Below are 13,837 nucleotides of genomic sequence, written 5' to 3'. Positions count from 1 at the left end.
CTAGCAGTTATACAACTAAACATACTGAACCCTCTGTCAGATGATTACATATTCCATGCTGAATTGCAGGATATGGAAATACTGCCAAACACAGTCCTGGTCTAACTCTGTTGACTTCAGTACACAGCTAAGAATGAATTCAGCCCTTAAACTCCTTCACATTGGCCTTTGTGAATAAATAGAAGCAAATCATCGGTAATATGTCTTGCATTTTGTGCATCTATCCCTTTCTAGACCCAAAGGCTCCTGTGGATACTGTCTAGCTCTGAGTGACAGGCTTGTGTATAATATCCCTCTGCTCAGAGGTACATATTTAGGATGTTAGAATCCCCCAATTTAAAGCTGAGGGTGTTGGAGTCTAGAAGCAATGGTTGTCAGGCTCCTAATGAAAAAGGAAAGATGGCAGCGGATGGAGCCCTTCCCTTCCCTCCTCACCTGTTGACCTGGCAGAGCTGGGAGGGAGGTGGAGGTGAGTGAAGCAGGAGCAGAGAGGAGCTCGTTTCCCTTCTCCACTTGACAGCAGCCTCCCTGTGCTGCCTGCTCCCGGCTACACAGCAAGAGCTCTCCGTCCTGGCGGCAGCTGCCTGCAACAGTCATTTGCTTTTTGTCGAAAAATTCAGGGGATTTTTCAGGTTGCTTTTAAACATCCCCAAGCCCAAGAAAAACATGAGGTGTTTTTTTCTGCAGAAGTTTTCATTACTTTTTAAACTCACGATTCCCTAGAGAACTGTTTCAGGAGAAAAATGCTGATCTGATCTGTTCCCCTATCATTCAGCTATTGCTACTGTATCAAACATTAATATAGTTTGAGGGTCTGGTTTGCACACGATCAGAAGTGAAGCAGAAGACAAATGATTATAGCAAGAGTTTCAGGAAGGGATTTTCTCCACAGGAGAATCTAAGAGAGAACAGACACATGGAAAGGAGGAAAAGCAAATGTACTGTTTATATGTTTCAAAAACAGCTATTGAAATGTTCTGTACCTTGGATTTCAAGGTGTTTTTAAAGAGTCTCTGAGTCCTACTAATATTGCTACCTGGACATCTCCCAGCCATTTTAGCCAGTTTTATCATGTGTTTACCTGCTGCTTTCAGTGCTCTTACTCTGATCACAGTTGCCCACGTGCAACCAGCATTCTTTTGTATTAAACGCCTAGAAGGTTTATTTATTTATTCATGTGTTTAGACAAGAGTGGCAGCCCCATCTCCTACCAGTGAACAAACAACATAAAGAGGCCAAAGCAAGGGAAACACTATCAGAAAAAAGGTGGGAAGGAAAGTTTTCAGCTGAAAGCACTTCAGAAGTATCACGGAGAGTGGCTGAATAATTGTCCTTAGCATCCCTGTGTGACTCACAAGCAGAATTGCTAAAAAAAAGACAGGTCCTGCTAATATTAGTGTTTCAGTTCCTCAGCACCCAAAGATGGGGGACCACAGAGTGGTTCCTCTCCTCAAATCATTTTTCCTGTGTATGACTTCTGTCCAGCCCCTTGCTATCCTGCCTTCTCTGGGACCCTCACAATAATTTCTGTGCACAGCTTATTGAGGACTGCAGGTTGCTATTTGGTTGGCTGTAGCTATAATTAGGCAGCTGACAAAGACTGGTTTGTTGTACGCTCTTTTTTTCTGTGATTACATATCATATTTGGTCTATGTGTAAGGCGAAAGATTCTTCTTCTTTGTCACTCTCCAAACTCCTCAGGGAGTTGATAACCATATTGGCTGCTTTCTGCCACTTACCTCACTACTAGTAATAAGACATTGTCATCGTTACTAAGCTAAGTGTGTTGAAGTGGCATGTCAAGGAATTCAGTCAGCCTCCTACTTCAGTGTTTTTCCCCCTTTTTGCAAAAGTGATTCTTTTGGGAGAAAAAAATTATAAACAAATGTTTTAATTTTTAATGTTCTGCTGCTTGTTGCATGGTAATGGTTGGATTGCATCTCCCAACACACTATGATGTTCTCCCACAACAAAGTGAAGCAGTGTGAGGTGGGAACCCTGTGGCTACAGCATGACATGGAGATGGGGGTCAGGCCCATATGAGAAAGTGAGGACATGAGGATGACCTGAAATGGCACTTTCTAATGATGATTTTTACTGAAGCGTTTCCAGGGTCTACTCAAATCTTTGCATTTTTCATACAGAAGACCCAGTCTTCCTATGAAACTAGAGCCTTTTAAGGAAAAAGTCAGTGAAAATGTTTTCAAACAGAACATGCTAGTAAAACATTTGTTAGTTCGCTAAAATAAAAACATTCTCTTCAGTAATCACTGAGAGTAATAACTTAGACTCAAAAACAACCCAGAGCAGATATTTTGAGTGAGAAGATGGCATTTCCAAGACAGTTACTTTTCTAATCATAGTTCAGAACCATACCAACAACACACTCTGAAAACTGTCTGTAGAAGTACTTAAAGCCATTCTTCATCTTCAGTTCACTGACAAGAGCTAGCAGAGTATTATTATCAAGATAAATGAGTGAAACAAATTCCTGAAAAATAAAGCACAATTTAAAAACAAAAAATAAGCAAGAAAATACTTTTGATCCTTAGTCTGTGAAATCTCCCAATGAGGGCAATGGAAATTATACTCATATTAGGACAAGGTTTCTACCCTACCAAAAAAGGTCATAAATAAAGAGAAAGGTCAGGTGACAGGTACTTGTTCTCCTCACAACCTGGAGTTGCTGCAGATCACACCGCACCACCCCTCTCCAACCAGAACCTGCCCAGAAAAAGGTGGATGATTTTTTCTCCCAAGAGAAGAAGTCTTCTATAAGCTTCCCACCCAGACATGTAGACTGTAAAGGTAACGTCTCCGTGGACAATAGCCAGGAGTGTTATCATTAATACTAGGCTTTATTTCATCATCGGAAGGGCAGTGGAAGACTGAAAAGTGAAGCCTATGAGGACATGCTTTTCAGAGAAAAGCTGCATTGTAATTCTGTCATGGCCAACCTAACTTAGGCTGCTACACATTTTCTATCAGGTTGCTCCTGGCAAGTGAGCAACAAAAAGTAACATTCATTTTAGCAGCTGCCACCAGTTTCTACCTTTCTTCCTCTGTCAAGAATGCCCTGGCTATTGCTTAGATAGCACACAAAAAGCTTTCCCACTGTCTCTTCTGTTTCCTTCGCTGCTCCGTAATTCAGCACAGTCCAAGCACCTTGTAACACTCAGAAATGATACCCCAGGGTATCATTCCTAGCACCTTCCCAGTCCCCCAACTGGCTACCCCCACTTGCCTTTTGGGCAGACCTCCTCGCAAGTCAAGCGGGTTGGTAAAAATAGTTCTCCCTGTCTGCCCCACTTCTGATTCATGGTCCACTTAGGTAACGTCTCTTTCAGTTACATGGAATGGCTGGGGCCTCCTGGACCCCAGGGACATTACATCTTCATAAATAAGGAGATTTATTTACAGATATAAATCAAGACACAACGTTTAGAACATGCTACAGGGAAACAGTAAAATGCAAGGAGAAGGAAAAAAGAATAATCAAAAGTCAAGGATTCCGGCCAAATTCTTCTTAAAATAGCTCTTCCAAGACATAGTGAACATTGTATCAAACTCACACAGGATCTCTAGCCAGCATCTTGGCTTCTTTCATGACTCATTTCACTCAGGCTGGGGAGTAACAATTTCCTCCCTAGCCACCGACTAACACGTCTAAGACTAGGTAGATAGGGTTCAACCCGCTGTGATTGATCAGGTCACTCTTTAGGGAAAGCGATGCATTTCATCAAACACTCCTGTACGTCAAAATGTCAGCATCCAGAAAGTCATCCTCTTTCACACATACCCCTGCACACCCACACACATACATGCACACTCAGCCCGGTGGTCAGATCATCACCTGCTAGTGTTAACATGAACGCAAGCAATTACAGAGCAGACATCTGTTCAGGATGCTGCTCACTGGATTAGTATCTTTGTGCTGAGATGTCTGCAAGTCTTTGAAGCTTTTATACTATAAAACTGTGCTGTCTACTAGTGCAGGATGGTTTGTCTGTAAACATTCCTCGTGCTGGTGCAGCATTCGTTGGCATGAGTTACTCTGGTTCAGCACTAAGGCAATGGTGCTAATAGGGGAAAGTCAGCCAGCCAGACAAGATAAACCCCACTTCTTTCAATTATTGCTAAGTGGCAGTTATGGAGTCCTACATGGGAGAAGGTATTACTGATTTTCCTATAAACACTAAATACACAGTGTGTGTAACATGTTCTGTTTGCAAGTTGGTCACCATATCAGAGAAATCAAATAATGATTTGGGAATTAAAAAAACCCACAGGTTAGTTACAGGGTCTCATCGAAATTATACTAAAGTTTAAAATGTCCCTCAGAACAAATGCCAAAGTAAAGTTTGAGTTTTCACTGTGATTTCTGAATACAGGTTGATGCAACTCCCTCTGAGGGCATTGGTAATATCTTGAGATTGGCCTCAGAGGTAATTAAAAATTAAACGGAACAGTGACTGCCAAGAGGTGGTAAATGCCCCTGCCAAGTCCCTGGTCCTTTGTCCCTGATGTTGGCAGCACAGGAACACAGGCCTGGAAAGGACACTACAGAGACTGCCATCATGTCCAGACTCCTGTGATTGCACACGATTACACTTACAAATGCCATTTCTTCCTGTGCCCATCAACTAAAAAAAAAAATTAAACTACATTTGAAATACATGTAAGCTAGACATTATCCTGGACTTCACCATGCTGGACCTCAGGTGGCCATGAATAATTCCCAGGGAACCCATCGTCTTCATACTTCCAGCCTAATGGGCCCTTCTTGTGTGGGCTGACCACGATGCAGACTCATGTGATTTTCAGCATGGCCTGTCTGTGCTACATGCTGAACTTGAGCTCCTTGTCCATACCACTTCCATTGAGCTGTTTTGGTGCCTTTGGGGATGTCTTATGGGGTGCATAGAAGATGTTGCAAAAAAGAGAGACAGATTGGGAAGGAGAGAAAAGGAAGGAAGGAAGGAAGGAAGGAAGGAAGGAAGGAAGGAAGGAAGGAAGGAAGGAAGGAAGGAAGGAAGGAAGGAAGGAAGGAAGGAAGGAAGGAAGGAAGGAAGGAAGGAAGGAAGGAAGGAAGGAAGGAAGGAAGGAAGGAAGGAAGGAAGGAAAAGAGAGAAAGAGAGAAAGAGAGAAAGAGAGAGAAAGAGAGGAAAGAGAGAAAGAAAGAGAGAGAGAAAGAGAGAAAGAAAGAAAGAGAGAAAGAAAGAAAGAGAGAAAGAAAGAAAGAAAGAGAGAAAGAGAGAAAGAGAGAAAGAAGAGAGAAGAGAGAGAAGAGAGAAAGAAAGAAAGAAAGAAAGAAAGAAAGAAAGAAAGAAAGAAAGAAAGAAAGAAAGAAAGAAAGAAAGAAAGAAAGAAAGAAAGAAAGAAAGAAAGAAAGAAAGAAAGAAAGAAAGAAAGAAAGAAAGAAAGAAAGAAAGAAAGAAAGAAAGAAAGAAAGAAAGAAAGAAAGAAAGAAAGAAAGATGAAGGAAGGAAGGAAGGAAGGAAGGAAGGAAGGAAGGAAGGAAGGAAGGAAGGAAGGAAGGAAGGAAGGAAGGAAGGAAGGAAGGAAGGAAGGAAGGAAGGAGAGAAAGAAAGAGAGAAAGAGAAAGAAAGAGAGAAAGAAAGAAAGAAAGAAAGAAAGAGAGAAAGAGAGAAAGAGGAGAAAGAAAAGAAAGAGAGAAAGAGAGAAAGAGAGAAAGAAAGAAAGAAAGAAAGAAAGAAAGAAAGAAAGAAAGAAAGAAAGAAAGAAAGAAAGAAAGAAAGAAAGAAAGAAAGAAGAAAGAAGAAAGAAAGAAAGAAAGAAAGAAAGAAAGAAAGAAAGAAGAAAGAAAGAAAGAAAGAAAGAAAGAAAGAAAGAAAGAAAGAAAGAAAGAAAGAAAGAAAGAAAGAAAGAAAGAAAGAAAGAAAGAAAGAAAGAAAAGAAAGAAAGAAAGAAAGAAAGAAAGAAAAGAAAAAGAAAAAGAAAGAAATGCACACACAACAAATTTTATACCTACACAGTTGGTTATTTTATACGTACACACGCTGCCATGGCTGGAGCTGAGGCACACGTGCTGGGGTTAGACAGGACAATGGGCTGCAGCTCCCTGCAGCGCAGCTCTGCTGAGGGCACAGTCAGCTGGCACAGGACCCATGGGAGGACCCAGGCTGCCCGAGGGAAAGTCTGACTCCCCACAAGTTCTTGGAGCCATTGAGCCAACGACGAAGTATTTCCCGTGCGTGGGAGGTCACGTACCAGAGCGTGTGATTAGCACGTGTGCTTGCTCCACATTGAGATGGAGGCAGTCTGCAGCCAGCATGAGGGCAGCTGAACTGGCTGCTGCACAGCACCCAGGTGCTCTCTCATGTTTATTGCCCACGCTATATTTTTATCCTGAGCTGATACTTCATGCCTCCTACCTATTGCCGTCGTGCTGCAGTGGCTGTGGTTTGCAGCTCGCTGGGCTGCCACAGAGCCGGGAGCACGGTGGGAGGAGGGAAGGATGGCTGACACTTCATTCAGTGATTGCAGGCCTCCTCCAAGGCTCAGACTTTGAAACAAGACATTGGCAGGCCTGTTTAGAAAAATGATTTCATCCATGTATGAATTAAGCCAAAGAACACAGTACTTGTCCCTTTGGTGTTTATTTTAAAATAATTATTACATGTTCCCTTTTCTTTCAGGAACATTAAACACAATGCTGCACATGATTTTGTTCAGGAGGGTTGCAGATGGCTGTGATGAGGAAAGTCAGTGGCAAATACTGACATATGCACTATGGCATGTACTCAAAAATGAACTTCTCATTCTCTCTGGCCTGAGGAATGCTGAAGTCCAATACCATTTTGGGGAAACTAAGATCAATAACAGCTAGCTGATTTATTTGGTTGTTGATTTTTCTAGTGCTGGGCCACCAGCCCTGTTGTATTTCTACTCTTTAAATCGAGTGCAGACCTTTACAACAAAGTGCCAGCATTTGGTAGCAAGAGAGGTTTCCCTCAAGCAGCTGTCCTCTGAAAAACATGCAGTGGTTTGAAAATGTGGTTGCAAAATGTGGACGATGTGCACAGGAGTTATTAATGTTTGCAAGAAAATATGCTGCTTCATCTCCATTACAGTCATTAACCACAGCTGTGGTTTTGCAAGTGAGGAAATCTACCCTCATTCCTCAAGCTCAGATTTGGATGTTCGCAAGCAGAGACACAGGTAGTTCCTAGACTTCCTTTCCATCTACAACAAGAATGTATACAGACACTGGAAAAAGACTTCCCTTTATCTTAATAGACCTAGCACACAGACTGCAGAAGGAATTTAAAACAAGGCTTTAATGTCAGATGTTTCATATGACCACATTTCTCACAGTGAAAAGGGAATTAAAAAAAAATATATATTTAACAAAAAAAAAAAAAAAGACAATACACTGTCCAGGAAAACAAAGCAAGCTAGCCAGCTCTACAACCATTTGACTAGGAGACAGGTCCAGAGTCGTTCCAGTACTGGCAGTACAGCTAAGCCAGAGGTCTCCTATAAGCCAGATGACACAGTTGGAAAAATATATTCCAGAGCTTGTTATCCATCCCCTGGAACTGCCAAATTTGCCCATATGGGACCACAGGTGTTGGCTCAACCTAAGGAGGAAAAGGATGGAAAAAGGCAGCAAGATGAAGAATATCAAGAACTCGAGCAGTATCATCAAGCCAGTGCTGAAGTTGCTACAAGCGCCAATTTCTGATGAAAGGATTGCGATCTCCGTAAAGTCCAGTCCAGGTAAGACAGTGTTTATAGATACACGCATGGGCAGATATCTAAAAGACCAACATTTAACTTGCAAATCCAGCATGGGACACTCCATTTTTGCACATGTGCAAACACGACAGTTGTCAAACATTTGCGAGCACAGCATGCTAGAAAGCACAGCCTTCAGCTTCAGTCGCAAAGGGCCTTTTCTTGGCAGTTTACCATGAAGAAGCAATTCCCTGAGCACTGCTAAGATAAGTCTACTTACAGTGGTGTGGACAGGCCAATGCGTTCTACCCCAAATTCCAAGCTGGACAGATGCAACCCAGCTCCTGTCTGGAAATTGTATAGATGTATTAGTGTAGCAGAGTGCCCAAACTAACTACCACACTGAAAAGCAGGATATATTAATCGGAGAGCATTGCTGTGTTAACACGGCTGTGTGGCTTCTGGAGCTGAGACCAAAGGAGCTGAGGTGTCTCTGAATCACACAGATGTAACCAGGGAGGAATTTGCTTAGCACCTGCACAGGTCTGATCTTTCTTCCAAGCGAACAAACTAAAGCAGAGTTGTCCTTGACTAAGTGCAACATACCTGGATTTCAGTTCCACGGGCTGGCCCAAGGCTGCTGGCTGCAGATGAGACAAATCCGGAGCAGCACACAGATCAGCACTATATTTGTCATTGGGAATCACACAGGGGAATTTTAGCATCAAAAGTACAAAAGCCCGGCACTTGAACAGGAACAGCGTCTCTCACATTGCCAGCTTGAGCCATCCAAAAGTTACAGACAGGTTCCCATACTTATGAACTTGTCTTTAAATAAAAATCACACCACAAGGTATGATTTTAATAACACATTTGGGGTTGATTGCATTTACTGTCTAGAGTTTTAACCACTGGGGTCCACTTCCAAACACTTTCACAACAGGAAGGCTCAGAATATGCTATTTTATATTATTTTTCAAATGAAATCTGAGGTTCTTATGCATTCATCTTAACTCCAGGAGCTGTGTTTTTTAAGGCACACACCAAATGTCAAGGGACTCACAATAAAATCACAAGAATTGGCAAGACTGCCTTCGCTGGCTTTGGGGAATGAGCAGGTTGTTGTTGGAGCCACACATTAGAGGGAGACATACTCGCATGTTCTTAACCAGTGAATTATGCACAGAGGTATAATGGCAATCTGCCCAGCACTGACATACAGCAACAAGAACAGGATGCACAAAATTCCCAGGCCTCTTAAGCTAATGGAGAAGCTTTGTTAGTTTCCCTAACAAGGGAATCAATGACATAACCTGTCATAAACATGTTGGGACCATTATATACACAGACATGAGATATATTTAAACAATAAAAACCCATTTAATAACCAAAAGGACAGCTGTGTAATCTGCACATTACACTCACAAAAAGGAAATAAAAGTAAAATGAACTGGAACATTTGTGTCTGGAGAGAAAAGGAGTTAGAGAGGCCTGAAGATTTCTCAGAGAAATTCTTCTAGGACCTGCTTCAGCAGAAAAGTACTCCTATCCTCCATTCTCTATGATTCTCTGGAGGACCCATAATTTTACAGCTTTTTTTAAGAAAAAATGAATGGCCCATACACTAAAAATGGGTCAATTTTCAAGTAAGAGGAGGAAGCTGGGAGAAGGACTTCATCTTCTCCAGCGACAGGGGAAAATGAATGTGTATGCATCTCTGTGTCCAAACTAGCTAGGTACCATCACCTGGAATCAAGACAAAGTCCAGTGAAGTCAGTGAACTGGTCCTTATTTTTCTTGCATTGAAGTGCAAACACTGAAGTGGCAGGCACAATATGGCAGAAAAGAGGGATCTGCTCTCTTCATCTATCTCTACCTTTGATCTTAAAGGCATCGTAGATTTATGTGCAATATGAAAACTGACTCAAACCTATTTAACTAGGACTATGCTTACAATCTATTTGGGGAGGGAGTACTATGGGGTATGGAGGCTTTTATAAATCATATCACTTATGTTTTGCCATCTCTATGGAGGACATGTTTAGCTGCATAATAACTCATTGAGGTTTTGTCAGGATCAATTTACATTTGTCAGATGCTCTGCAGTCCTCAAACAAAAGCCGTAAATAATGACACTGCACCAGTATTTCATCTTTTTAAATGTTACGATTTATAGCCCATAGAATGGGAAGAAGAGGCAGTGGAGTGATGTATTCCTCTCCCAGCTGCAAGCACTGATCTTCTCAAGAGAGGAACCAATGTACAAAACTCAGCAACGTCTATCCCTAATACCAAAATAGAGATTGAAAAACCACTCTGAGGTGCCTAAATGTCTGTATCTAATTTATGGGTAATTTACAATGGAAATAGACTATATAAAAATGTATACAAATTTGTAGCCTTGCACATCAGGGCAGATAGATAGTTTAACTACAAAATAATGAACATGAAGTGTCTCTTGTGAGCTGCCAGGTAGACATTTTGATTGCCCAGATTTCATTAAACTCAAACCAGAGAGCTTGAAGTCTTCCAAACATTCTTTAACTCTATCAAGTGTGTCGGTGCTCTACAGCCGATGACAATATATTTCACCAGAGTTGCCAAAAAATTGTTTAATTTTAAGCGATGCCTGTATTGCATTACTTTTTACAAGTTGAGCCAGCATGTAGGGCACAATCAACTCCATAGGAGAATAAGACCATCGTCAATGTTTTCTTTGCATCCGAAAAACCAATTTCACACAGCCATTCCTTAAAACAAGGAGAAAGACAACAAAAACAACAATAAAACCCCTGTTGTGGTCTTCCCTCCTCTAGCCCTCAAGTCAGCTTTGCTTTTCCCAACTTTGCCAATCAGGCTCAAGCGAGTGAAGAGTTACAGAGAACGTCTGTGCTGCCAAGAGCTATTTCCAGTGGACTTTGATCAAATGATGCTGTAATCCCTAATGGGAAGCATACTTCATTTATAAGGTATTCTTTGGTGTCATTCCCAAGGAGCAGGCATACGAGTTTTTGAACAGCAAAGCTCTTTCTCTACAGAAAGCGCTACATTTGTGGGAGGGTAGCACTACCATGTCCAGTGAGGGCGCACAGGCCTGCCTAGGTAAGTGGGCTTTTGGCATTAGTCATTGCTACAGTCCGAAAAGGCAGAGGTGGTCAGAAGCTAAGTCTTAGCGCTAGAATTTCTTCAGTCACAGCCCTTTACCCAACAGCAACAACTAACACACAGCAGTGCTTTTTGGTTTTATCATTTCCAGCAAGGAACACAACAGCAGGCTCTTCTGACATTTGCACTTTGCTGCAGCTTTGTTGAACTTAAGAGACTCGGGTTATTAAGAACAGTATTTTATTTTCCCTGAAGTTTTATTCCAAGACCAAGGACAATTAGCTCACATTTTAACAAGGAAGCAATTAAAGAGCATGACATTCATAAAAATGATTTATTGTGCTATTAAATTAGGATGAAAATCATCAAAGTTCATAATAGCCGAAGAAAAACAAATATAAATTATCTTCATACTCAGTTTGTACCCCGATGCTTATCAGCCTGAAACGTGTGTATTTATTCTCCAGTGCTGCTGTGCAATTTCTGTCATTGTATCTCACTGTTTGGAAAACTCATAATTTTCATTCTGTACTGAATAGAAGCCCTTTAAATTGAAAAGGTTTAAACAGTCCTTATCTGCTTAAAACTTCCTCCAAAAACAGGTTAAGCTTCCAGAGTATAGGTGCTTTGGGCACTCCCAGGCAAATCTCCTGGAGTCAGGTGTTCCACTGGACACAAGGAGACCCTCTTGCCCCCCAAAACCCTCTGCTTCTTCCATTTGTCCAGTTCTTTATGCATTTATGAAAGAGTCTGCTTTCATAAACACTAAAAACTTTATTATTTTTGTTGTGCCTTCACTTTTTTCATTAACATTTCCACTGTTTTTACATGCAAACCAAAAAGATCAAGATGTTTTTATTGAAATGGCAGTTTCAAACTAACACTATCTGCTGTCATTTTCTTCCCTAGTATATTTTAAAATATCATAGGTATCTATTTATCATGTGATATAAATATGTTAATAACTCCCCAAGAAAGGAAGAAGCAATGAGAACACATCCCAGTGGCAGCAGTAGAGAACCAGAGATCAGGAGTCTTTCTACCACTGGCTGCCTCTGTGGTACTAGGAAAAAAGTTTTCTGTGCCTTAGTTTTGTTAGTGAAATAACAAATTAAGTCCTTTATAGGACTCTTCTCTGCAAAATATTTGGGCACTTTCTATAAAGAAGAATTATGCCCTCTTAGTCAGTCAAGGTTTTCCAAACAATCAGGGTTTTCCTTTCATACCATTATAAAGATCCTTTTAGCAGTCTTCTGCTCTTCACTAGCATCTTTCATAAAAATCCTTCCTGCATCTCACTGCCAGCTCCTCAGATTTTGACTGGAGAGTAGTCTTCAAAGTCTGGCAAAAGCTGCATCCCTGCAAAAGGTCCAGTTTGCATGAAGTTTAGGGACCCTGCCATGCTATCAGAGATTGCAAGCCTGCTAGCCCTTCTTGATGTTACAAGGTGATGAGAAGATCCACCTGACTGAGAACTGCAAATAAGGCCTCCTGAGCAGTAAAATCATCAGGAAAAATCTATCCCTGAAGTTAATAGGTAAGAGCCAGTTCAGATAACCTGCGGTCCTATCCAGGACTTAAATTTGAAGCATGTGAGAAAGCAGGTCTCTGAAAGTGAGCGCCTTACTTATTAATTGCTGGAAAGATTCCTGATTTAGATGTCTGAACTTCATGGCAGCAACATAGTTTGTTATACATTTAATTTAAGGGAATTGTTAATCTACTAACTTCATGTTGAATTGATTTGCTGAATTGGGATCTGCTTTAAAGTCATAACAAATCCCTGTTATCCCTGATGTTTCTCTTACTATAACTTGGTAAACATGTATTTATTAAAAATTTCAACTTTACAATTTGCAGGTAATTTTTATAGGTTCCTTAAAAAGGCTCATTCATGACTTGGAAAGCATCATGCATTATCACATCAATGCAAAGAAAGCTAATAAGATCTTAAGTACATCTGTTTTCTAGAAAATAAAATCTAAAACAAAAGTGTTTCAATTTCCCTTTTCCTTAGTAAATGATCCTTACTTATTTGAAAAAGGAAAGCATTAAATGTTCCGCCTCTGTGATGAGTTTTAAATAGATATTTTCATCGAATTATCCTGATTGAGCTGCCTGTCAAGATAATGGTATAAATTGCTCCTTCAATCTACGTTTGCAAACTGATTTGAACAGCTTCAGTAAAGACTCAGACAAAAGTTAAAGGAATCTGATGTAAATCAACAACGAGATTAGTGTTCAGATCTCTTTTAACAGACAGGCTGTCCTGCAGCTGAACAGACTCATGTTTCAGTTTCTTTTCTGTTTTGCTTTAATTTCCCTATTTCAACTCTGTTTAGATGTTAAAAGTATGAGTGACAGTCTAGAAAGAGTGCTCTGAAATTAGGAAATAATGAAATAATGAAATATTTCCAGAACCTCACATACTGTGTCTTAAAAACTTGCATTCACGAAATGAATAAATTCTACCTGCAGAAAATATGTTTAAATGTTGAAATGCCAAAAAAATTGGGATTTTAAACAATGGGGATTTTAGAATACTTTATATGTGATATGGATTTAAAAGGCAAAAGTGTTATTGATCTTGTTAATAAACTTCAATCTCATATAGAAAATGTTATTTTTATCTTTTCATTTCCCTGCTATAAAAAAAATATTTTTCTTGCTGTGTTTGTTTTAGTTTTTAAATCACTTGATCATTGTAGTGTTCTCCAGTTTATTTTGTTTGTAGTTAAGGGGATCTAGGTGTTCTAGTACCTTTTAACAGCATGTTCCAATACTGTTTTACCTTTTCAATTACTTTGCAGCTATTTTTAGAAGAAAAAAGAACAATGATAATTGGATATAAAATTTGCAGTATTCATGTTCTGAAAAATGATTAGAAGCCTTGAAAAATGTTGACATACCTCACTATTCTGTTTTGCTCTGGTTTAAATATCGGTGTATTTATTAAAGCTGGTTGGAAAATTTAATCATATATAATATTTTTGTTTTTCATCAGATTTGAATTCTTTCCAGGTTTTTCATG

This window comes from Strix uralensis, chromosome 3 (genome assembly GCF_047716275.1).
Source record: "Strix uralensis isolate ZFMK-TIS-50842 chromosome 3, bStrUra1, whole genome shotgun sequence".
NCBI classification, from domain to species: Eukaryota; Metazoa; Chordata; class Aves; order Strigiformes; family Strigidae; genus Strix; species Strix uralensis.
The sequence above is the reverse complement of the archived record's forward strand: the minus strand, read 5'-3'. Positions refer to the sequence as shown.